The sequence below is a fragment of the Bos mutus genome, chromosome 15 (genome assembly GCF_027580195.1).
Source record: "Bos mutus isolate GX-2022 chromosome 15, NWIPB_WYAK_1.1, whole genome shotgun sequence".
NCBI classification, from domain to species: Eukaryota; Metazoa; Chordata; class Mammalia; order Artiodactyla; family Bovidae; genus Bos; species Bos mutus.
Window position 1 is genome coordinate 39,500,516 of NC_091631.1, and position 21,833 is coordinate 39,522,348.

Below are 21,833 nucleotides of genomic sequence, written 5' to 3' on the forward strand. Positions count from 1 at the left end.
TGGGTGTGAAGGCCTAGTCCAGTCTGAAATCAAAACTTCAGCTTCCCTTCCAATTCCATGCTCTTCCACTCGCCCTGGCCCAGCCTGCCCCACAGCTCCGGCATGGGAGTGGGTGGTGGGCCTGGCGTGGTCTTCCACTCTCTTCATTCCCTCCTCCTATTTCTCTTATCTGCAGTTGGGACAAGAAGGAATATGAGAAGGGACAAAAGTCCTCCTATATTGGTGCCATTGTTACAGTGCTCTCTTGATGGTTGCTGGCTCACTGCTAATGTGTTTGGTTCTTCAGAGCTCCTGCAAGGAGTTTTAAAAGAGTTCTTCAATGTGGTTAGCTTGCTCGGGATTTCAGTCTCTGAATCCATGATGCAATGGCCTCCCCTGCCACGCACTGAACTAATGGCATTCCAGGACTGCTGTTGCTGTCGCCCATAGTGAAGCATAAGGTCATCTGTTTAAATTCCCGCCAAATGACAGCAACGTGGAATGAAAATTCTGATGTTTAAAAAGCATATTTCTGATTGTTAGAATACGGAAAAATCACTTCCTTTGCAGACTGGAACCTTTTTCTTTTTTAAGGTTCATTTCGGAGGCCTCAATTCCACTAGATTAGCCCAAAAGTTCATTTGGATTGTTTTCCCCTGATAAGGAATTCTTGGTTTGCCATGACCATGTCTTCTCCCGATCTGGTTTCGTAGCTCTCCCAGCCAAGTGTGCAGACCAGTCTCCGTTAGGCTCGCTGATTGATTGGGCCGTGGTGCTTGGCCAGCGGGTTGTGTCACTATTTCACTGCTGTCCAGTGAGCAGGGGACTGCTCAAGAGCTCGATCTGGTGTTTTCATCCCTGCACCGCCCAGCTGGCCGAGCGGTGTCTGATGAGAAGCTTGGGGGTGGCTTGTTGAGAGGCTGGGGTGTTGAGTATGCTCTGAGTTGGAATTCCAGCTGACTAGCTCTGTGAACTTGGCCTTATCACCTCATTTCCTCACTGACATAATTCAGATTAGTTCATTTATAAATGTGTATCCTGTGCCTTATGTGCTAAGCACTATTTTAGGAGTTGGAGATGTGGCAGTGAATAGGCTAGAGATCTGAATAATGAGAGAGGGTCGACAATCTTGGGGATGAACGTTCCAGAAAGAGGGGTCTGCAGGTGCAGCCACAGAAGTTCAAGGAACTGATAAGGCTCCCATGGTTGAAGCTTGGAGGTCGAGGGGAAGCTGGTGGGAGATGGAGCTGGGAGTCGGGCCAAAGTTAGATCCCATGGGGCCGCCAGAAGCCTGAGTTTTTCCCTAAAACATATGGAAAATTATCAGAGGATTTTAGAGGTGAATAACATGATCTGGTTTACTAGGAGTGGTAGTTACTACTACTCTTTGAACATTAACTGCAACTAAATAAGATAATATATGCAAAAGTACTTAGTGGTGTGCCTTGTATGCAGTAGGTGCTTGATAAGTGTTAACGAATATTTTCACCTTTTGGCGAAACACTGGTGGTCTCCTACAGTTTGACCTTAAAAGATGAAGTCTGTGGTAGACTGAATAATGGCACTCCACAGATGTCCATGCCCTAACACTTGGAATTGGTAACTATGTCACCTTATATCGCCAAGGAGAATTAAGGTTGCAAATGGAATTAACGTTGTTAATTTCATTTTAAGGTGAGACCTTAAAATAGGGAGAGTGTCCTGAGTTATCCAGATGGGTCCAGTGTAATCATCAGTTCAGTTCAGTTCAGTCTCTCAGTCGTGTCCGACTCTTTGCGACCCCATGAATTGCAGCACGCCAGGCCTCCCTGTCCATCACCAACTCCTGGAGTTCACTCAGACTCACGTCCATCAAGTCAGTGATGCCATCCAGCCATCTCATCCTCTGTCGTCCCCTTCTCCTCCTGCCCCCAATCCTTCCCAGCATCAGAGTCTTTTCCAATGAGTCAACTCTTCACATGAGGTGGCCAAAGAGCTGGAGTTTCAGCTTTAGCATCATTCCTTCCAAAGAAATCCCAGGGCTGATCTCCTTCAGAATGGACTGGTTGGATCTCCTTGCAGTCCAAGGGACTCTCAAGAGTCTTCTCCAACACCACAGTTCAAAAGCATCAATTCTTCGGCGCTCAGCCTTCTTCACAGTCCAACTCTCACATCCATACATGACCACTGGAAAAACCATAGCCTTGACTAGACGGACCTTTGTTGGCAAAGTAATGTCTCTGCTTTTGAATATGCTACCCAGGTTGGACATAACTTTACTTCCAAGGAGTAAGCGTCTTTTAATTTCATGGCTGCAGTCACCATCTGCAGTGATTTTGGAGCCCCAAAAAATAAAGTCTGACACTGTTTCCACTGTTTCCCCATCTATTTCCCATGAAGTGATGGGACCGGATGCCATGATCTTCGTGTAATCATAATAATCCTTAAAAGAGGAAGAGCAAGGCAGAAGGGAGTCAGAGGGAGACATGACCATGGAGGAAGGTCAGAGAGAGACAGTGTTACTGACTTTGAAGATGAGGGAGCAGCCACGAGCTCAGGAGTGCAGGGGGCCGCAGAGCTGGAAAAGGCAAGGAAATAGAACCTTTTACATTCCCCTCGGAGCCTTAGATGATTGCTTCTTGACAGGAAAGCTACAACAAACCTAGACAGTGTGTCAAAAAGCAAAGACAGCACTTTGCCAACAAAGGTCCGTATAGTCAAGGCTTTGATCTTTCCAGTAGTCATGTACAGTTGTGAGAGCTGGACCGTAGAGAAGGCAGAGCACCGAAGAATTGATGCTTTCGAACTGTGGTGCTGGAGAAGACTCTTGAGAGTCTCTTGGACAGCAAGGAGATCCAACCAGCTAATCTTAAAGGAAATCAACCTTGAATACTCATTGGAAGGACTGATGCTGAAGCTGACCCTCCAATACTTCAGTCACCTGATGCAAAGAGCTTTTTCACTGGAAAAGGCCCTGATGCTGGGGAAGATTGAAGACAGAAGGAGAAGAGGGTGATGGGGATGAGATGGTTGGATGGCATCACCGATGCAATGGACATAAACTTGGGCGAACTCTGGGAGATGGTGAGGGACAGGGAGGCCTGGCCTGCTGCAGTCCATGGCGTTGCTGAGTCGGACACAACTGGGCAACTGAACAACAAAAACTAGAGCCTCTGGAGGGGATGCAACCCTGCCAGCATCTTTTTTTTTTTTTTTTTGGCTGCTCTGGGTGTTGGATGCTGTGCGTGGGCTTTCTCTAGTTGTGGTGAGCAGGGGCTTCTCCCTGTGGTGGCTTCTCCTGTGGCAGAGACTAGGCGCTCAAGCTTCAGTGGTTGCAGCACTCAGGTCCAGAGCATGTCATCTTCAGTTGTGACACACGGGCTTAGTTGCCTTGTGGCACGTGACATCTTCCCGGACAAGGGATTGGACCCACGTCCCCAGCATTGACAGGCAGACTCTTAAGCACTGGACCACCAGGGAAATCCCCTGCCAACATCTTGATTTGAGTCCAGTGAAAAACCCATTTGGACATCCGACGGCCAGAATTGTGAGATAGTGAACTTGTGTTGTTTCAAGCCTCTAAGTATGTGGTAAAGATTTTGTACTAAATATTCCAAACTCCAGTTCACTCCAGTATGACCTATGACGCATGCATTTTAAGATTTCCGTTTAGTTCACCATCTATTGATGGATGCCTACGGCATGCCAGGCTAGATAAGACGACTCTGGAGAAGTTGACGGTCTAGGAGACTTTCTGGTATTTTCCACAACCTCTAGGGGTACCAAACTCCATATGTGCCTCTGGTGACACATGGCAGCCTCTCAAGTACAGAAGTGAAATGAGGCCTGCTTTTCATTGACCTGGGAGGGCAGGGGAAGCGGCTGAGCTGGTGGTGAGAGGTTGGGCTCTCAGCTCCAATCCCCTTGGCTGGTGACCCAGACACAAGGACTGCAGGGAGGGGTGGGCTTGCCCTGGGCCCAGCCCCCAGGCCTCCTCCATGAGGCACCCCAGCTCTCCCCCTGCCCCCACTAACACCCCTTCTCAGACCCTGCCCCTCCTCTGGGGGGCTCTGGGCCAGCTGCCTCCTTGCTTGGACTGCTCTTATTTTCCCTTTACTAATCATCAGGTCCTGTCTGTGGAGGCAGCCAAGAGGAGCTCCTGGAGGCAGACCTGTCCAGGCACAAGTTAGGGGCTCAGCAATGCCTGGGGTATGATTGGTTGGGGCTGGATACAAAGGGTTCCTGTATAAAGCAAGGGCCTTCGCTTTATCCTTTTAGGGAAGTTCATTCTCTCTGATTGCCTCTCCTCCTCCTTTTGGAGATGTTGCTAGAATATCTCTGCAGCAGGGGCCCAGCCTATACTAGTCCATCCTTCACACTGAAACTGTCAGAACATTTGCGCCAACACCAACCACCAGCTCTGACCTAGTCCCTCATTGACTGGAAATCCCCCTCCTCTTATCATCCCATTTATAACTGTGGTTTTAAACCTTAAAAAGAATAGTAAAATCAATGCATTTTTTTTCAGTGAAATATCAGTATATAAAGCTGAATACCAGGAGGCAGTAAAGTATAGAATTGTCATTAAGTATCCGGACTCTAGCATCAGACAGAGCTGGGTTCAAATCCAGACTCTGCCACTTATATAATTCCAACAAGTTGTCTAATTGCTGTCTTCATTTCCTCACCTGTAAAATGGGATGTTGGCGGTTCTTAGTGCATGGGGCTCTTTTGGAGATCAGAAGTGATTACTTAGGAGAGTGCCTGGCTGAGCATACGTGCTCAATAAAATGTTGGCTCTTATTACTAGAATATGAATCAATCTTCTAAGTTCTCATGTGTAACATGTATTATCATTTTATTATACAGTTGTATAATTAATATTTAATTATACAACCCATTGCAGACAGTAGTTTGGCTATCTGTATGAACACAGAACTTTTTAAAAATTAATTTTATTTTTTCAAACCACTTCAGACTTATAAAAATTTTGAGGAGTACAGAAATTCCCATTTGCCTTGCATATAGTTTCCCCTATTGTTAATTGTTAACATCTTACACTAGTATGGCACATTTGTCACCATTAATGAACCAAGATCGATACATAATCATTAACTAGGCTCTGTACTTTATTTCCTAGTTTTCACCTAGGAACGTCATTTATCTGTTGCAAAATTGCATCCAGGATAGCAGATTACATTTATTATTTTTTTTAAGTGTGATAGCATTTTATTTTAGTTTTTAGAATACTTATTTACTTGGCTGCACTGAGTCTTAGTTGTGGCATGCAGAATCCTGTTCCCTGACCAGGGATCGAACCTGGGACCTCTGCATTGGAAGTGCAGAGTCTTAACCACTGGACCACCAGCGAAGTCCCGGCATATTACATTTAATTGTCACTCAGAAATGGAATTAGGCTCCTCTAAGGAATTAGGCTCCTGTTGCCTGTGACAGGCTCTCAGACTTTCAGGAGTACTGGTGTTTTGTAGATATTTTGTAGGATGCCCCTGTATTGGAATTTGATGTTTCTCTCCTCGTTACCCTGGAGTTAAACGCAAGAATTTGTAGTCAGTGGATCGTGGATGGCTACCACAGAGTTCTTTTAGCTTCAGCATCCATGAAATTAGAATCAAATGTCTGCGGGAACTCTCAAGCACAGTTTGGAGAATCACGGTTAGATAAGCAGGGCCCTTGGTGTGGCCTATGAGATCCTTCTCAGCCTGTCCCACCCACTTCTCTAGCCTCTTCTCCCAGCTGGGAGCCCTCCAAATTCACCACAGTCCCCCAAGAAGTCTGGGCCTTGATGTATATTGATTCTTCTATATTGATGTATATTGTATATTGATGTATATTGATTCTGGAATGCCTGTCCTCCTTTCTCTGTTCAGCTACTTCTTGGCCTATGAGATCCAGGTTAACTCTTGCCTCCTCCCTGATGTCCTTCCCACTTTGCCTAAGGAGGCTGACACTGTCCCCGGGGTTCCCGCAAAACTTGGCATTTCTCTCTGTATTGTCCTTCTTGGTACAGGTATTGGTCCACCTCTCCCTCTGGGCCAGAAGCTTCTTGAGAGCAGGGACTGAGTCATAATCCTGTCTATTCTTCATGCCCGGTGTGAGGCCTGGCATGCAGTAAATGCTCGAGAGCTAGCTGTTCAGTGAACGACTCTAACATTTAAGAGAGGTGCTGTGTCTGTACCAGCCTTAACACAGCATGTTTCCTTGATCCTAAAAATGTGGGTGTCCCTGTGGATGAAGGATGCCAGTAACCACCCCTTGGGTGGCTCTTTTAAAGCCACTTTCTCCCTGCCCCTGAGGGGTGTGAGTACATGGTGTGAACATGGAAAGGGCCACCAGGGGGCTCCAGGGAGCAGCTCACCGACCCAGCCTGAGAGGAAGATTGAGTGGTGGCTTCAGCAGCCAGCCTTGAGTCCTGCAGAATTCACAAAAAAAAGTGTGTCCAAAGAGAGGTCTGTTTTGCTACTGATGTACCAGGCTCTGTAGCAAGGACAGGATGTACCAGCCTGTTCTGAAAACACGTGTGGGCCCCAGACAGTCTTTTTCCCCCCGAGATCTCTGCCTGCAGAAATTCGCACAAAAGATACCGATAGCCAAGAAATAACATTTGCAGGAGCAAATGATCTCGTTACAACTGCCAGCAGACCTTCACTTCATTCAGATATCGGAGTTTCTGCTTCCACTGCAGAGTTAATAGTTCTCCCTGGATTGGAAACTCTTAATGGATATTACTAAAGCCAAGATTATCACTGAGAAATTGGAGCCAAAATCTCAGGGCTTTTTTTCAATTCTATGAGAAGGGGGAAAAAAATAGCTGAGTTAATTTAAGATAATGAAGTTTGAATTAGAAATTTTTCTCTGGGGTCAGTAACCTCTTTAATTTTGTCCTTGTGGCTGGTATTATTAACACTCATAAGAATAACAGTAGCTCTAGTGTATTGGGTACCTACTCCATGTTACACTCTGGATGCCCATGCCAGGCACTTGCCCTTGGGCATCCAGGGGGGATTAAAGCAGCATAATCCTCACCCGTTCTGCTACAAAGATAAGAGCTCCGTCTCATAGGTGAGGCAGCTGAGGGTCAGCCACATTAAGTGGTTTGTCAAGGCTGGAAATCAAATTCTTTCTGGCTTCAAGACTTGAAGTCTTGTCAGTCACACAAGCACACCCCAAAAGGATCTAAAATAGCTGCCAATCATGAAACATGTCCGTGCTCCAGGGGATGGGATGGGATTATTGCAGGAGACAGAAAGATATGGTATTGCAAGTAAACCCATCATTAATAATAATGATAAAAGGATGATGGTATCTTACAGTTCTGGGGCTACAAGCTTCCTAGCACTCACGGTAGACAAATGAAAATGCGGGGGGTGGGGGGTGGGTATCTGCTAGAATTGAATGAGGTTTGCACTCAGAAGACTTTTATAGTTTAAGAGCAAAGTTAAGATGGAATCTCTGAACTCGCATGTTTTAAGAGGCAGACTCCTCCTCCTAAGGGTTTTGACCCAGCTGCTCATGATCCTCCCGCACCCACCTTCTGCTTGGCTCCCCAAATGTGACAGTGATCAGGTGAGGTGCCTATCGGACAGGTTCCAGGAAACTGGCCCTGGTGGCTCCCTATCCCAAAGGCTCTCTAGCCAGAATTTCTGAGAATGAGCATGCTAAACCATAGAGCCCAGAACCAAACTTGGAGAACACTCCAGCCCCAGCTGAAAGGCATTAATTGTCTATCCACAGCTTTCTTAAACAGGAGAGCATTTGTAACTGGAGCGCAAAGCAGTTTCAACACAGAACCATGACTAAAGGAGGATGTGCAAAAACCTCTCATACTTTTGTCCCATAGCCTGAGTCCCTTCAGAAGCCTCCAAGCTTCTCAGGACCGGGTGTGTGCCATGCCCTTGGCCGGGCATCACGCGCCCATGCCCGGCTCATCCTTGGCCAGTTCACTTCGCTGTGCTCCAAGACTTACCCTGGGGTCAGCATGGAGCTATTAATTATTTTTGTCAAACCTTTGTCAGCAACTTCATCCCCAAAGAAGTGGTTTGTGTTCCCTTTGGCAAGAGTTGTGACTCTAGTAAATAAGAGATAATTATACTCGGGTTTTAAAATTAAAACACATAAAAAGCTAACAGTACCAGTGAGGAGTTACTTACGTTTTACGGCAGCCTGCTTCCCTCGGGACAGCAGACTGAATTTGCTGTGTTTCATGCAGACTCTGAGGGGTTTGAAGATAGATTTTTATTTTAAGAGGCCTGAAATCCTCTCTTGCTTCTAGTTAGTATGAAATCATGCTTCACATTCTTTCGTATGTTAGCACCTTTGGAGGAATTTAAGGCTCCAAGACTGCAATTAAAATGTGAGCATTAAGGAGTCGCAAGATTAAATGAGAGAATGTATCAGAAAGCATTTGGAGATGTTTCTATTGCATCATGTTCATTCTATGTGCATAATGCTTGGATTTGGCAGGGAAGGAGAAAGGCGTTCTTGTCTTGTGGCTGCTGAGAATTTCTTTTTTTTTTTTTTTGTCCTCTGCTTTGTGCTTGGAAAGTGAAAATATATTCAAGTGAGTCCTTACAAACATTTGATCTTGTTTTCATAAGAAGTGAGAGGAATTGTGAGATGTAATTTTAAAAGTGGAAATATATATTTTTTTCTCATGTAGAATTATTTGCTTAGCCCCGAAGATGGGGTCGGGAGAGAAGTGTGAGGTGTGGCTGACCCTTGCTGCCTGTTCACAATGAACCTCTCCTTAGTGTGCCTGGGGGAAGCTGCTGAAGTTTTGCTTCGTGGAGCTGCTGAGAGGAGGAGACATCCTGCCGCTGTGTCAGAGGACCTAATGCCATAGAATGAAGGGCTGTGCTCCTTTTAGAATGTAAGGCTGGCTGCGGAGCCCACCTGGGCACTGGTGGGCAGGCTTAGCTCTTTGCTTTTCACCCGCGTGCCCCTCCCCCACCACCTTGATGAGTGATGTGCGGAGGCCAGTAGGGAGCACCGAGGACTCCAGGACTTGGGGAGAGTTTATGTCTGAGAAGTGAGCTGCCAACTGTACTTACACAGATGGGTGTTTGGGCTCTGGATATCTATGAATACACCCCAAAAGACATTGTCGGGCCCGTAGGAGTAAAGATGGTGTGGGAAACTTGAAACCAGGATTCCAACGTGGTGGAGTGGAGAGAGTTAAATTTCATGTGTTGTGTGCTAAACTTTCTCATAGGGCTTTCATATCTGTAAATAATAGGAGAAAGCCCTCTTTTGACAACCCTGCGTTTAAGACGTTTCCACCACTTTGACTATTAAGTGGCATTATCTTGCCCTCCCCACCCCCACCCCAGATGTGCTTTGATAACCGGGCAGCACTCCCTGATGTCATCAGTACTTAAATTTATTTGGAGGGATGAGGAGAGTTTTAGCCCTTGAGAAACAATGGCCAGTGTTTACTCTCCAGGGGAATCAGCCTTTACATCATCTGAACCTAAGACATTTTCTGAACTGTAATATATATTATCACAGATCTTAATTTGAGGCATAGATGTTAGAATAATTTCATTTTGAAATATGGCGGTAGTAAAATCCAGCATTAACATGAGCAGTCAGTAATTCAAACTTTTATTTGCTCTGGTATCAAAGGACTATCTTTCTGCTCCCACCAGCCGCGTGTGGGGAGCAGGGAGTGTGGGCGTGGGGGGAGGGGGAAAGATTTAGCTTTTTGCTGATTATAGTACTTTTCCAGTCCAATTCGGTTTTTTTCTTAAAGAACTGCTTCCCCTCCCCCCGCCCCTTTGTAACTGATTTGTTTAGTTTCTGAAGTCCACAAGAGTCCTGCGTGGCTCCCTGGATCTTTGTGAAAAGGCACATGACCTTTCCCACTAAGCTGTTGGCGCTAATCTATGCATGCCTTACCAGGGGCAGAAAGTTTGAAAACTTATGAGAACTGTTTATAATCTCCATTTGTTTCCCCCTTTCAACATCTTAATGCCACAGTGAACTGGCTGTTTTGGCAAAGAGGTCTCAAGTGGGATGATTGAGGGGGAATTTTCCCCCTTGGTGGAACTGATTGACTAGCCTATGTGAGCTGCTTTAGAAAACTTTTCATCTGTAGAATAATTTTGGCCATTATGAACATAAATGGCTTTGTCACCCTTTAGCAGGCAGATGGAGCATGTGTTTCACATTATTAATTCGAGGCGGCGTTAGGGCTGGTTGAAGCAGCTTTTAAGAAAGCAGAGTCTACACGTCCCCATCATGCTTCCAGTTCCACTGCAAAAGGCAGTGTTCACACTGCCCAGGGTTGCGGAACAGCCCCTTCTGATGGGAATGCTGTGTGACAGGGACCTTGCCAAAAACTAATGGATCATTTACAGGAAATAAGAAGTTAAGGAGGAGGATGAGTCAGTAGACTTCAAAGCGAACCCATTTCCACAGAACTTAAATAATGAATACCAAAGACTGAGGATTTCACAGACAGCTTCTCCAGCTCTCCGTGCAGCTGGAAACTTCGTGCAACTCCAGTACTGTCTGCTCTGATACAGGGTCCCAACTGCTTCAGGAAAGAAGAGACGATAAGGAAGGCAGGGAGAAAGAGTAGGGCAGGGATGAAAAAGAAAGAAGGGGAGTGATTTGAAAAGAAAGATAGAGGAAGAAGGATGGATGGGTGGATGGATGGGATAGATGGAAGGAGGGATGAAGGAGAAGGGAGAAGGAACAGAGGGATGGATAGGCAGAGGTTGGGGGTGTCAGATGGTGGGTAGTTAAGTCTAATTTTGTACAAATATATTTTGTGTGGCAAGTATCCTGGTACCCCTCTCACGTGGGTCTCTCTTTAGCGGACTGTGCCGTGCTGTGCTTAGCCACTCAGTCGTTGAGTGGATTACTAAAGTCAAAATAAAATTGTGTATCTTTTAAATGCCACTTAGTCATTTATGAGATCATAGACAAGGGGTTTAAGGAGTTTTCTTTTGGAACTGCTTATGATGGAGAACTGTGTTTGAGAAAATTGAGGGCTGGTTCAGATTACGAGCATAGCGCAGAGGTCCCTCACTTAAGGAAACTTGTATATATCAGTGAAACAGTTGGAGTTGGGAGATTTATGTGTATGACATAAATTTTTTTTTTTTTTAGATTTAAGGGAAACTTTATTCAGTCTTTTCCAAAAGCAACTTAGTTTAAAAATCGAATTGAGATCAATAGAGAAGGAAACCCTAGACAGATAGACAAACACACACACCCACGAAGGGAAGGTAGTACAGGGAGGGCTGCTAAGTCAGATTCTCTCCATCTTGGAAGTGAGGTCATCCCAGATCCTGGTCAGCTCATCCTCTTTAGTCTTCTGCTCAACCACCTCCTCCAGCGAGTAGACTCGCATCTGCTCCTTCCTCAGGACCACCTGCAGTGCCAGGGCATCTGTCGGGGCCTTGTTCCAGACCTGCGCAATCTCCTTGTTTGCCTGCGGAAGCTTCTCCTCCCCCTGGGCCTTCAGCACCTGGTACTTCTGGCCCTCCTTCCTGATCCTCTCTGTATAATCCTCAATGCACTTCCTCGGCGACTCTTCATTCCTGCCGTAGCCTTCGATCACCTTCTTCTGTTTCTCAGATGGCTTGACGAGGTCGAAGAATGACTTCTCCTTGTAGTACAGGTCTGCCGTCAGCTGAGCTTTCTCCTTCAGAACCTTCTGGATCTGAGCCTTGACAAGTTCCTTCTCTTTCTGAGCTCCTCCATCGCGTGGTCCACAGTCCCCTCAAACCCGTCCATGATCTTTCCCGTCTCCAGGATCCTCTCCTGCAGCTCCGCGCACCTGCCCTGCGGCGCCTCGTTCTCCTGCGTGACCTCCACCGCTGTGTCCAGCGGTTCCACTTTCAGGAGTTTATTCATTAAAAATAATTAGACAAAGGTATGAACACTGTGTGGATAACAGCATTGTTCATACTTGTAAAAACCTTGAAATAAACTTATACGTCTAATAGATATCAAGTAAATCATGGCGTATGTATATTGCATATACTATAACATCATCAAAAATACAATGCGGTTCTGTATTACTGACATGGAATGATTTCCACAGTATATTAAAAAATTTTCAGAAAGTATATGCTTATATGTGTATAAACATTTATATTTACATTGAAAAAAAGTCTGGAGGGATATACCTAAATGTTAACAATGATTAAAACTAGGGAGGTAGGGTTGGGGTGATTTTAATTTTCTTGTCTACAGTTTCTCATTTGTTTTCTACAATGAATATGTATTACTTGCCTACTCTAAAAAAAATTGAAAGAAAAAAAAAACAATTGGTAGAAGAGGGGGATTTTTCACTGAGAGAGGATTTATTCAAGCTTTTTTCCCACAGACAAGGGCCCAAGTTAAGTTTGTGTTTACAGAGCCCCTCCCAATGTTGGAAGGGGGAAAAAAAACCCTTCCCAAATGTCAAAATCCTGTTTCTGGATCTCTTTTGCTTCAAGGGCCCTCTGGTGCCAAGCCCTCCTTCTTGCTCATAGCCTGACCTGAGTCCCCTCGGGTGGCCAGATGCCCTTGCAGCCAGCAGCACTGGAGGAGGAAGCAGCAGGGGTACCTCTGGCCAGATGGTAGGTACCCTTGCCTCTGGGCTGGAGACTCTAGGTTCCAATGGCAAGTGACCAGAGACCACCCAAGGCCAGCATTGGTATTTTAAAAGACTTGGGGACTGGAGGGGGAGGAGAAATCACTTATTTAAAAGAAGAAACCCTAGACTGCCTGTCATTGGAAGGTTTTTGCTGGACCCAGGCTCTCTTGGTCTGGAGGAAAACCAGAAAGTGCATTCGTGCCCTGTTCTCAGAAGTTCTCCAAGCACAGCATGGGCCCATCGAGGGTCTGAGGCAGGGGGTGGGGGCTTTCTCTGCCTTTTCCCTGATAAATGCTTCTACTTTCCGGGTGGTGTGGGGTTTTATTCCCTCACTGTGGGCTTGACGAGGGTGCTCTGGCAGGTCCTGACCACTGTGTCTGCTCTTCCATCTGCTGCAAGGCCATGGTGACCTCTGGGACTACTTCCCACTCTTGTCTTGATTTTTCTTTGTTGGATCCAGCTGGTCTCATCCCCGGGGCAGGATGGGTGTGGGAGGAGGACCAAGACAGTTGGGATTCTTTAGCTGGTGGGTTGCTGGCCTGGAGCAGAGCCCAGCTTCTCAGCCATCCCTGCCACAGCCTCCCCCCACCGCCTAGTTCTTAGTTGGAATGGAAGATTCAGTTCTATCTTGGTTTGGAATCAGCGTGCTGATTGCTTACTTCTCAGCAACCGGACCTCATTGGAGCCAGACTTAATCTTTGTTCATCACCCACTGGCTATGTGATCCAGGCAGATCATTTAACCTTTCTGAGCCTCTGTTTCCTCATCTGTAAAATTTCAGCTTTACTGGGGGTGGAGGTTGGAAGGAAGATGGGTAGGTTGAAGACTTACTTCCCTAACATAGGGAAGTGCTTCGAATAATATCTCACACACTGTAATAATATTATTACTGCTGTGATAACTGACATTGACTGAACAATACTTTATGTCAGGCAGTTTTCTAAATACTTTGCATATAGAAATTTACTTAATCCTCACAATGGCCTCTGGAGTAGATACTAACTAATCCCACTTACAGATGAGAAAAATGGAACCATGGAGAAATTGAATTAACTTGCCCAAGTTAGTATATGAATTAGTGAAATAACCAGGCTGTGACCAAGAAGTTTTTTTTTTTCTTTTTTTAATTGTGGTAAAATACACATAACATGGGCTTCCTAGGTAGCAGGAGACCTGGGTTCGATCTCTGGGTCAGGAAGATCCCCTGGAGAAGGAAATGGCAACCCACTCCAGTATTCTTGCCTGGGAAATCCCATGGGCAGAGAGAGGAGCCTGGCAGTCTGTAGTCCATGGGGTCGCAAAGAATCAGACATGACTGAATGACTAAACAACACATAACATAAAATTTACCATCTTAACCATGTTCAAGTGCAGAGTTCAGTGGTGTTAAGTAAATTCACATTGCTGTGCAGCTGATCTCCAGAGCCCTTTTTCATCTGGTAAAACTGAAGTTCTATATCCACTAAACAGCTATTCCCTATTACCCCTCGCCCATCCCAGACCCTGGAAACTACTGTTCTACTTTCTGCTCCTATAAGTAGAACCATGCAGTATTTGTCTTTTTGTGACTGGCTTATTTTACTTTGCATAACGTTCTCAAAGTTTACCTATGTTGTGGTATGTGTCAGAATTTCCTTTCTAAGAGTGAATGATATTCTATTATGTATATATATATACACCAGATTTTCTTACCCATTCATCTGTCCCTAGACATCTGGCTATTGTAAATAATGCTCTTATGAGCATAGATATATCAGTTTGAGTTCCTGCTTTCAGTTCTTTTGGGCATATACCCAGGGGTGGAATTACTCTGTCTTATGGTAAATCTATTTCTAATTTCTTGAGGAACAGCCATACTATTTTCCATTATGGCTATACAATTTTATGTTCCCACCACAAGAATTCCTATGTCTCCACATTCTCCCCAACACATGTTTTGTTCATAGTAGCCATCCTAGTGGGTATGAGGTGGTATCTCACTGTGTGTGTATGTGTTTTTTACAGATTTTGCGGTGTGGACATTTTTAAAGTCTTTACTGAATTTGTCACAGTATTGCTTCTGTTTGATGTTTCGCTTTTTGGCCCTGAAGCATGTGGGATCTTAGCTCCCCAATCAGGGATTGAACTCGCACCGCTGCCTTGGAAGGAGAAGTTTAACTCCTGGACTGCCAGGAAAGTCCCTCATTGTGGTTTTGATGTATGTTTCCCTCCTGATTAGTGATGTGAGCTTCTTCTCATGTTCTCCTTGGCCATTTGTGTATCTTTGGAGAAATGTCTATTCAAGCTCTTTGCCCATTTTTTAATCAGGTAGTTCATTTTTTTGTTGTTCAGTTATAGGAATTTTTAATATATTTTGGGTATTAACCCTTTATCAGATACATGATTGACAAATGTTTGCTTCCATTCTGTGGGTTGCCTTTTCACTCTGCCGATTCTGTCCTTTGATACACAGAAGTTTTAAGTTTGGTGTAGTTCAATTTATTTATTTATTTTTTTACTTTTGTTGCCTTTGCTTTTGGTGCTGTAGCAAAACAAGGAATACTTTTGGGTGATCTATAGTTGAGGAAAGATGAGGGAATAAGCAAATTCTGTTCATTTTGTTTGGAAAGGTAAGATGTGAAGACAGGAGCCAGCACCCTTTGTGGTGTTGAGTAGTGCAGAGAGACTTAAAAAAAAAAAAAAAAAAAAAGATAAGAAGCTATAACTAAGCAAAGGCAGTTTGGGATTGGATCCCAGCCCAACATGAAGAGAAAAAGAGCCTAAGAATACTGTATTAGCAGACAATGTTTGCAGCAGAAAAAAGAAAAAGTCCTAAAGGGCTGAGAGCCAAAAAGTCCAAGTAAGAATAAAAAATTAGGAGAAAATGGGGAAATGATGGGTCTTTGACAGTCTAAAGGGGGGAAAAGGTGGTGTGCATTAGAGAAGGATTATTGGGTTGAAATTTGAGCAGGGAAGTTAAAAAATTCTTCTGGCTGGGCAAAAAGGGAGATTCTACTGCCGGGGAAAATGGATTTTGCAACAGTAGGGGAGAAAAAGCAGGACACAGAGGTAGTGAGGCTGCTAATTACGAGAGGGAGGGCTTTTCAGAGACTCAAGGAAATGACTGCAGAGCTAAATTCTTAGTCCCTTTCAGCCTTCCCTGTCAGGGGTTCCAGCAACAATGAATCGAGCACAGCCAGAGCAGGCGAGGAAACAGGAGACATGGCAGCCCTGAAGAGTGTGCGGAGAAATATCTGAAGCCCATGTACACCCTTTGGTTTCTATTATTTATGTTAAAAATGGCGAGCACTGTACTGTGGCAGGAAGAACCCTGGCCATGATTGCTGCTGCAGACCCCTGAAAGGCAGGAGAAGTCTTCAGTGTCTGAGGCAAACAGACCTTGAACAGCAGCAGCCTGGCGGAAGACAGTGCCACAAGCCAGGGGAGAGTTCACCTGGAAAGAGCACTGTGCTGGGAGTCCAGAGGCCTGGTGCCTTCCGGCTTGGCCATAAATTCACTCTCCTTCAGTGATTCCTCGCATCTTCTTCTAGAAAACAAAGGTCACAGCTAGTTGATCTTCTTTTCAAAGAGGCAAAGAGTCTTATTCAAATGACCTGAAGTCGATGGAGATTATTTTAAGGACATACGTGGACAAGAATTCCGAAGAAGCAGAACCGCTGGGCCAGCGGCTGAGCAGCCACCACAGGAAAGCTGGAGGGAGGACCGTGAAGGGTGCTCGGAACCTCAGGCAGCAGGAGAGGCCTCAGTGGTAGAAGTTTCTGGACTGTTCGTCTGGCATTCTGCCACTAACGTGACTCTGTTCTGTTCTCTTGCTACTGGCTTCCTGCCCCTCCTCTCTGGATCTTTTCTCTCCTTTGCTCCTGCTTGAAGTAAGGATTGTTCTGTGCTCTGATCCTGAGCCCAAGACTTGTTCTTAGAGGATAATGAAGATGATAATAGCAGCTAACATTTATCGAGTGCCTACTATGTGTCAGGTGGTGTTAAAAGCACAAGATAGGTCTTAAATTACTTTATAGTCTTAGCAATCTTGTGGGGGCAAGAACCACCGTTATCCCCAGCTGGAAAAAGCTGAGGCCCAGGGAAGTGATTTGCTGTGGTCACACAAATAGTAAGTGTCATAACCAGCATTCAGATTCAGTCAGTGAACTCCAGAGCCTGTGCTCTGCACACCACCCACTGCTCCCAGCAAGGAATGGGAGGAGTGAGCTGCCAGAGGTCTTCAATTCCTGTTTCCCTCAATGGTTACCCAAGCAGCAGTCATCTGTCTGTTCATATCAAACTGTTTAGGACATTTTTTGGGGGTATTTTTCAATCTGTACCAGCTCTGAGAGTTAGTGCTGAGTTTACTGTATGTAACATCTTGATGGACTCCGGCATTTGCCATTATGAATTGCTTGACATGGGTTGGTCAGGGAGGCAGGCCGACAAGAGAGGAGATTGAGGATCTGGTTCACTACACATTCATGGCACAGACAAGGGCATTCAAGCCTGGTAACAGAGGGGTTACAAACATCTCAGCCCTACTCGGATGTCTAGGCAAAGATGTGGGACTAGAGTTCAGGGTGGGGGTGGTCACGGTGGACATTAGGCCATGAGAATGAATGAACTTTCCTGGAGAGAGTGTACAACGTGGTCAGTCTGACTATATTTATCAAATTCTTTCTCTGCGAGTCTAAATACCGGATGAATCCCAACAACAGATTTTTTTTTTTAATTTGCCTTTTTTTTTTTCTATTTTTGTGATAATTTCAGACCAGTTTTGTTGAAATGGACTTCCCACGTGCGTAGGCTATCCACTAAGACATGTCTCAACTGCTTGCCTCTAATACCTAACTGCTCAGGCCATGCATTACAGTCAGGTTGGTGGTGATTGCAAGGGTAGTCAGAAATTAAGCGCTTGTTGGCAATCATCTAGGTGCAGTGCTTTTAGTCATGTATGTATTTTGGTGGGAAACAATTGGCTTAAGTTCTTCAACTGAAATTGTACAATTATCGTCTGTGCACTCCGACCCTTAAGCCATGAAGTAAAAGGACAAACCAGAAGGATGTGTTTCAAAAGTACTGGGGCCGATCAAATCTTTTCTGATTATGTTCTTTTGGAGTTTAACTGTCTAAGCTCTAGAATATGGAAATGGATCATTCCTGGAGCATTCTGGATTGAGTAGTTCAAGATCTATTGATAGAATTCAAAGCCTCCGTAGATGGCTGTGCCAGCCAGATGCTGCTGCTCTAATTTCACTTCTCCCTGCATTTGGAGAGCAAGTGTCCCAGTCAGGTAAGGGCTTCCACTCACAGTCATAATCTTCTGTGTATGATTGGAAATGTTCGGGAGTATGCTTGCTCCCATTTAGGATTCTTACACTTTTTTTTTAACTTAAAAATTGTTCCATGTTTACATTTCTATCCATAGATCTACTTATGTGTTCCCTATAGTTTTTAATAACTTCATGGAGTCCTGTTGGGTTGCTATACTGAATTTACTTAACCTGTTCTGTGATTGGACGTTTAAACCGGTTTGATTTTGCTTCTTAGTAATATGCCATTAGAAACTTTGTTCGCATTGCTTCCTTTCTTCCTTTCTGTCTCTCTTTTCCGTTTGAGTATTCCCTTGGGAATATAGCCCAAAGAAGAATTAAGGATCAGAGGTTTCATAGCTCTTGTTGCATGGCAACAGGCAGCCAGCAGAAACGCTGGAGCACTCACAGTGCTCCCGGTGATGGCTGAGCACGCTCGTTCCCGACATCTCTGCCAATATTGTTCTATCATTGTCTCTTGTACTGTTTGTTAGTAGGTTTACTGTTATTTTGACTCATATTTCTTAAGTTATTACTGAGGTGGAACATTTTCTCCATGTTGGTTTATTGGGTACATTTCCAGGGAGCATAATGTGTATATAAGAGGCTGGCACAGAGTACCACTTTTTAATGTTCCTTCTCTCTTTTCCCTTTCCCTCTTTAGCCGTTTGTCAAATAGGGTGTCATTACTGACGACAGTATGTTTATATCATAATATAAGATTTCATTCCTATTTTGGATCATAAATATCTGTTATAATTTAAAACTTTATTTTGCTCCTTTTATGTTTGTTTTGTTAGTTTTTATTAGGAGACTTTTTATTTTTTAAATTGAAGTACAGTTGATTTACAGTGTTGTGTTCATTACTGCTATACAGTGAAATGATTCACTTATCCATATATATTCTTTTGTAAAATATTATTTCTATTATGGTTTGTCATTGAATATTGAATATAGTTCTCTGTGCTTTACAGTAGGACCTTGTTGTTTATCCATTCTATGTATGAAAGCTTACATCTGCTAACCCCATCCTTCTGCTTCATCCCTCCCCAACCTTCTCCCCCTTGGCAACCTCCAGTTTGTTCTCCACGTTCGTGATTCTGCTTCTGTTTCATGGAGAGGTTCATTTGTATCATATTTTAGATTCCACGTATAAGGAACATCACATGGTATTTGTCTTTCTCTTTTTGACTTACTTCACATAGTACGATAGTGTCTAGCTGCATCCATGTCTGCAAATGGCGTTCTTTTCTTCTTTATGGCTGAGCAGTATTGATCGCGTGTATGTGCCGTGTCTTCTTTATCCATTCTTCTGTTGGTGGACATTTAGCTTGTTTCCATGTCTTGGCTACTGTGAATAGTGCTGCTGTGAACACAGGGCTGCATGTATCTTTCTGAACTATAGTTCTGTCTGGATATATGCCCAGATGTGGGACTAGTGGATCATATGGTAATTCTATTTTTAGTTCTCTGAGGAACCTCCATACTGTTTTCCACAGTGGCTGCCTCAACTCACAACAGTGTAGGAGGATTCCTTTTCCTCCACATCCTCTCCAGCATTTATTATTTATAGATTTTTTTTTTTAAATGATGGCCTTTCTGACTGGTGTTAGCGAGTACCTCATTGTAGTTTTGATTTGCATTTCTAAAGGAGATCAGCCCTGGGTGTTCTTTGGAAGGAATGATGCTAAAGCTGAAACTCCAGTACTTTGGCCACCTCATGCGAAGAGTTGACTCATTGGAAAAGTCTCTAATGCTGGGAGGGATTGGGGGCAGGAGGAGAAGGGGACGACAGAGGATGAGATGGCTGGATGGCATCACCGACTCGATGGACGTGAGTCTGAGTGAACTCCGGGAGTTGGTGATGGACAGGGAGGCCTGGCGTGCTGCAATTCATGGGGTCGCGAAGAGTCGGACACGACTGAGCGACTGAACTGAACTGAATTATTAGTGATGTTGAGCAACTTTTCATGTGCTTCTTGGCCATTTGTATGTCTTCTTTGGAGAAATATCGATTTAGATCTTCTGCCCATTTTTGCATAGGGTTGTTTGCTTTTGTTGTTGTTGAGTTTTATGAGCTGTTTGTATATTTTGAAAATTAAGCTCTTCTCAGTCACATCATTTGCAAATATTTTCTCCCATTCTGTAGATTATCTTTTCATTTCTTATGGTTTCCTTTCCTGTGAAAAAGCTTGTATGTTTTGATTAGACCCCATTTGTTTATTTCTGTTCTTATTTCTTTTGCCTTGGGAGACTAAGAAAATGTTGGTATGATTTATGTCAGAGAATGTTTTGTTCATGTTCTCTTCTACTAGTTTTATGGTGTCATGTCTAATGTTAAATATTTAAGCCATTTTGAGTTTATTTTTGTGTATGGTGAGATGATCCAACTTTCTTAATACCACTTACTGAGAAATTGTCTTTTCCCCATTGTACATTCGTGCCTGCTTTGTTGAAGATTAATTAACCGTAGGCATGTGAGTTTATTTCTGGGCTCTCTATTCTGTCGCATTAATCCAGTTGTCTGCTTTTGTGCCAGTACCACACTGTTTTGATTACTGTAGTATCAAAATTGTAGCTAAAATACTAGTTTTGTAGTGTTGTATGAAGTCTTGGGAGAGTTATGCCTCTTGCTTTATTATTTTTTGGGGGGATTGTTTTGTCGATTCCTGGTCTTTTATTATTCCATACAAATATTAGGATTATTTGTTCTAGTTCTGTGAAGAATATCATGGGTAATTTTACAAGAATTGCATTAAATCTGTGGATTATTTTGGGTAGTGTGTCCATTTTAACAATGTTAATTCTTCAATCCAAGAGCATGAAATACCTTTCCATTTCTTTGAATCTTCTTCAGTTTCTTTTATTAATGTTTTATAGTTCTCAGAGTCAAAATCTTTCACCTTCTTGGTCAGATTTATTCCTCAGTATTTTATTTTGGGGAGTACAGTTTTACAGGGCATTGGTTTTTTTTACATTTCCTTTCTGATACTTCATTGTTGGTATAAAGGAATGCAACTGATTTTTGTATCTTAACCCTGTATTCTGCTACCTTACTGAATTCATTTCTCAGTTTCAGTAGTTTTTGTTTGGTGTCTTTAAGGTTTTCTATATATAGTATTTTTCTCATCTGCATATAATGACAATTTTACATCTTCCCTTCCAATTTGGATACCTTGTATTTATTTCTTTTTCTTGTCTGATTGCTGTGGCTAGGACCTCCAAGACTATGTTGAAAAAAAGAGATGAGAGTGGGCATCCTTTTCTTGTTCCAGATTTTAGTGGGAAGGCTTTCAGCTTTTCACCACTGAATGTGAGTTTGTCATAAGTAACTATTATTATGTTAAAATATGTTCCCTTTATACCCACTTTGATAAGAATTTTTATCATGAATGGATGTTGAATTTTGTCCAGTGTGTTTTTTCCTGCATCTGTCGTGATGTGCATATAGTTTTGTCGTTTGCTGATGTGGTGTGTCACATGGATTGATTTGCATATGTTGAACCATCCTTGTGAACTTGGGATGAATCTCACTTGGTCATGGTGTATGATCTTTTTTATGTGTTGTTGGATTTGATTTGCTAATACTTTGTTGAGAATTTTAAAGGAGACTTTAAATAGATTTTAAAATATTTGAGTCTACCTTCTTCCTGCCTTATATTAATAATACTATTTAGTCAGTAGTCATGAAGTCATCTCTCTACTATAACTGGGGTAAATATACTTTTTGATTAAGTGCTCTCTGAGTTTAATTAGTTCATTGACCAATTTGGAAAGTATTCTCATATTTGGTAAGTTAAGATTTAATCTACTTTTCTTCTTATTGATACCAGATTCTTCCACCAGCATTTAGTAGATGGTGATTCTCTCATCCACTTATTGTGATTCTTAGTTTTTGTTTGTTTGCTTGCTTGCTGTATTCTAAGGACTTATAGGTACTTAAATTCACCCCTAGAATCACTATTTTATTG

The 21,833-nt window shown here is 43.5% G+C and overlaps 1 protein-coding gene and 1 non-coding gene across 2 annotated transcripts in view; one reads left to right on the top strand and one right to left on the bottom strand.

The window, feature by feature from the left end:
* The window catches only part of PARVA (parvin alpha), a 180,010-nt gene that overhangs the window by 31,700 nt on the left and 126,477 nt on the right, over positions 1-21,833 (top strand). The window lies entirely within an intron of this gene.
* Positions 5,257-5,329, bottom strand: TRNAG-UCC (transfer RNA glycine (anticodon UCC)). The gene has a single exon. It is a non-coding gene; the product is annotated as a tRNA-Gly (tRNA).